The sequence below is a fragment of the Gekko japonicus genome, unplaced genomic scaffold (assembly GCF_001447785.1).
Source record: "Gekko japonicus isolate JY-2015 unplaced genomic scaffold, Gekko_japonicus_V1.1 scaffold3193, whole genome shotgun sequence".
NCBI classification, from domain to species: domain Eukaryota; kingdom Metazoa; phylum Chordata; class Lepidosauria; order Squamata; family Gekkonidae; genus Gekko; species Gekko japonicus.
Genome location: NW_015176545.1, coordinates 55,888 through 60,821, shown reverse-complemented (window position 1 = coordinate 60,821; position 4,934 = coordinate 55,888).

The window sequence follows — 4,934 nt, the reverse complement described above, 5'->3', positions numbered from 1 at the left end:
AGTTAAGAACATAAGAACATAAGCGAAGCCATGTTGGATCAGGTCAATGGCCCATCCAGTCCAACACTCTGTATCACACACTGGCCAAAAATACCAGGTGCCATCAGGAGGTCCACCAACGGAGCCAGATTAACTCCAGAAGCCCTCCCACTGTTCTCCCCCCCCCCCAAGCACCAAGAATACAGAGCATCACTGCCCCAGACAGAGTGTTCCATCTATACTTTCTGGCTAATAGCCACTCATGGACCTCTGCTCCATATGTTAGTTTATCCAATTCCCTCTTGATGCTGTCTATTCTTGTAGCTGCCACCAGGGATCATTTCGTAGAAAAGAGGTGCAGGAGCTCATTAGCATAACTCATTAGCATAACTTATTTTGCGTGTGCCACACCCCCTGGCATCACTGGAAGTGTGTCAGAAGGCAACATCCACCACTCAGGCTCCACTGGACTGTTTTGGATTGCCAGCTATGGGGGGGGACATGCAGATCTGTCCTCGCAGAGGAGGGAGAGCTTGTACCTGAATAAAACTTGGTCTTAAAGGTGCCGCTGGACTGTTTTGGGCTGGGGGGGGGCTCTGCAACTTACCTGGCTGCTTCTTGCTCTGACTGAGGGTTGCTGAGAGCAGGGGGTGGGGCTTGTTGCATATGCCTGCCCCCTGGGCTCTTTACTGCCGGAGCTCCGCTCCTGTGCGCTCCTGCAGGAAATGACCCCTGGCTGCCACCACTTCCTCTGGCAATGAATTCCACATGTTAATTACTCTTTCGGTGAAGAAGTACTTTCTATCTGTTCTGTTCAGGGTCACTGTGCCAAGGCAGGCAATGGCAAACCACCTCTCTTTGTCTCTTGCCTTAAAATCCCTAAGGGGTCGCCATAAATTGGCTGTGCCTCGACAGCACTTTCCATCCCAGCAGTTTTGACAATAGAATAGACAAGAGGGAGGCAGAAGAAGCAACAGGAGGAGGGAAGTAACCCCCCATCCTGCAGGTTCCCCGTCTTCTCCACCCCCCCTTGCCTTCCCCCCCCCAGCTCCTCGCCGCTTGGCACTCTGGCAAGTTTTCACCACCAAGGCTGGGGGGAGGCTACGAAGCAAGGCGAAAGGGAGCCTCCACGTCCCGCGGCAGTCTACCTCCACGCGGCAGGCACTGCCCAGAGGAGGGAGAGCTTGTACCTGAATAAAACTTGGTCTTAAAGGTGCCGCTGGACTGTTTTGGGCGGGGGGGGCTCTGCAACTTACCTGGCTGCTTCTTGCTCTGGCTGTGGGTTGCTGAGAGCAGGGGGTGGGGCTTGTTGCATATGCCTGCCCCCTGGGCTCTTTACTGCCGGAGCTCCGCTCCTGTGCGCTCCTGCAGGAAATGACCCCTGGCTGCCACCACTTCCTCTGGCAATGAATTCCACATGTTAATTACTCTTTCGGTGAAGAAGTACTTTCTTTATCTGTTCTGTTCAGGGTCACTGTGCCAAGGCAGGCAATGGCAAACCACCTCTCTTTGTCTCTTGCCTTAAAATCCCTAAGGGGTCGTCATAAGTCGGCTGTGCCTCAACAGCACTTTCCATCCCAGTAGTTTTGACAGTAGAATAGATGTACATTTTAGATTTTGTTAAAGGTTAATTTTAGGGCTCGGGTGACTTCAAAGACCTCATTTTTTTTCTGCCATCAAGTCGCAGCTGACATGGTGACCCCTCATGGAGTTTTCAAGGCAAGAGGTGAACAGAGGTGGCTTGCCATTGCCTGCCTCTGTGTAGCAACCTTGGACTTCCTCGGTGGTCTCCCATCCAAATACTAACCAGGGCCGACCCTGCTGAGCTTCTGAGATTTAATGAGCCCAAACTAGCCTGGACTAACCAGATTAGGGATCAAAGACCTCGATAGACATTTGTTGTGATGTCACAAAGCTCCACACATTTGGGGTTTCCCCCCCTGCATTCATTCCAAGTACACTGATATTCACAACTACCCTGTGGTGTAGGTCAAGGGGTGTGTGTGTGCATGTGTGTGCATGTGTGTGTATGTGCGCGTGTGTGTGCGTGTGTGTATGTGCGCGTGTGTGTGCGTGTGTGTGTGTGTGTGTGTGTGAGAGAGAGAGAGAGAGAGAGAGAGAGAGAGAGAGAGAGAGAGAGAGAGAGAAGACTGGACCAAGGTCACCTAGCATGACTGAGTTAGGATCTGAACCTGGGTCTCTCAGATCCTAATCTGACATGTGGTCTCCAAATCATGGGGCCTGAATTTGCCCCTGAGAATGAGAACTGTCCGCCGAACAGAGGGAAGCAGAACGAGCATCAAAATAACACGAATTTTCGGCGACCGAAAGTTTTTTAAAAATTAACTTATTCTGCTGCCTCAAGTGTGCAGCTTTTGAAGCGAACGTTGTTGTTTTTTTAAAAAGGCCAGAAAATTAATTTCTCTCATTTCTCCTGTCCCACACCAATTCTAGTTAATGTGACAAGCGGCGTTATTTATTTCACACTTAAAATCGCCGCTCCTGGACGGGGGGGGGGGTAGCTATAAGCTGGTAAAACTGACGCTATATATTGAACGACCTAATGGAAATCTGAAAGCAATAATCATCATAAATTAGGGATTTGCTCAACTGACAACACAAGCCTCGGTAAACCTGATATTGTCCTTATGTAAACTCATGAATGAAGACTCTCCTCAAATAAATTACTTAATAACATCAGAGAGTCATCGGCTGGGTAAACATATCCCAGGGCGCACTCCAAAGAGTTTGGAATGTAAATGTTCACTCAATAGAATTTCATATTTGTCACCTTGGCTAACGAGTTTCGCTTTTTGGTTCCATTATGAAGCCGTTATTAGCATGAAAAAGTTTAAATTTTTGTCTCTAATTTCTAGAATTATCGCTCTTCAGAAGACCCGGAGGGTTTGAAAGTTCTTTAACTGGGAAGCTTTATTTGCATAATTTCCATCGCCCCAACCCTTTGATGCTCGCAACGGCGACTTGAATGTTGTCATCTTTCTTTCTTTCTTTCTTTCTTTTTTTTATGCTTGCAGCAAAGTACATTAATTTTTATTCTCCCTGCCGCATTTCAAAACAACTGAAGAAACAATGAGAGAAAAAATAGCAAGCATTAAGCAGGCTTGTTGTTTTTATGTGTCGGTGCAGAGGCAAAAAGAGTGTGGGAAATATTTTATGAACTTGTTTGCTCTTCGGGAAACAACATACGCTCCTTTGGGAGTGAGTTTATATACAATGGGTGGAGAAGGATCACATCTTTATATAAGTTTCAGAGGGTGGCCGTATTGGTCCGCTGTAGAACAGTTATATTCAAGTCCAGTAGCACCTTAGAGACAAACCATATCTCTGGGTATGAGCGTTCGAGAGTCAACGGTTATACCAGGGGTGGCCCAACTTGCTCAGCATAAGAGCCACGTTGAATAAATGTCAGATGTTTGAGAGCCGCAAGACACGAACAAATATTATACACACATTTTTATTTAAGAACATACCCTGTTTCCCCAAAAATAAGCCCTAGCCGGATTTCTATGCATTTGTGGCATAACCCCTAGTGTGTCTTCTTGAGAAAAAAATAAATACAAGACAGTGTCTTATTTTCGGGGAAACACGGTACACATTTGCTTTTTTATTAACATGGAAGGAGACTGCCAAAAATAAAAACAAAAGGGGTAAAAACAGATATTGAGAATGATATCTATTTGTTTGCTAACGATATTTATTTGTCTAAGAGAGAGGGAAAAGAAAGAGGTGGAAAGAAAGAATTCTTAAAAATATACATTTATCACCAGTCCAAACTGTGAGATTTTGTTGTTTTGATTACACTGTATGCACTTAGAGTTATGTAGGGGTCCAGCCAACTGGCTGACTTGTTGCACCTTCTACAAGCAACAGAAGCCATATTGCTAAGTCGTATTAGATATTGTGTAAGTAAGGTTAGACTCCTAGCTGGGTTTATATCTGATATTGGCTGCGGTCACACGTAACAGAAGCCACACAAGTGAGACGGAAAACAGCCGGAGTTTCCGGGCGCGATCTCACCAGCACATCTGGGAAGCGTAGCACTCCCGTGGCTCAACCGAGGCTTCCAGCCGAAACTGCGTGGCAAAAAACTAGTACCTTGGAGGTACTAGTTTCCGGAAACTGCGGGGCAAGGGCGGGCGTCTGATCGCGTTTCCGGTGGCATCCGGCGCCCGCCCATGTCCCCTTGCAAATAAGGTGGGTTTTTTTGTCCAAGTCTCTGTGGATGCGCATGCGCACCCAACGGAGCATGCACATTTGTCATGTACACAAAAATAAAAAACAGTTTGCCGCGGCGCGCGCTTCTTCGTTGTGCGCCGGCTTGTCCTGTGATCGGCACCTCTCCCTTGCCATGGAACCTCCACGGTACCTCCACAGGACCTCCACAGGAGGTCTGATCACGTAACTGCGCAGTAGTTTGCCCCAGGGCAAACAGCCACGCTTCTCCTCTGCAGTTTCCTGCCCGTGTGACCGGGGCCTACATTAAATATTAAATAGTTAAGCAAAATTCATAAAACATTTCGGTGCTCGGTGTTCTCGATGGTATAGCTACTCACAGCGGTGCATATCTCTACTGTTGTCCCTTAGGCACATCCCACTCCCTCCAGTAGTACCCGCACCAATGATGACAATGAAAAGCATGCCTCCCCTTCGCTTCCCCAGCTGCCCTGCCGGGAGCCACACAATATGTGCAAAAGAGCTGCATGTGGCTACTGAGCCACAGTTTGGCCACCCCTGGGTTATACCCTGAAAATCTTGCTGCTCTCTATAGTGTGACTGGACTTGAATCTAGCTATTCCTAGTTAATTAACACATTAACCTGAAACACTACTGTACAGCCACAAAGCTGTTTTGCAGCTGTTCAAGTGAGATGAACAGAGATCAGAGATCACTCAGCTCACGATGCATTGCAGCTGCCAAACGTGGCATATTTTTCC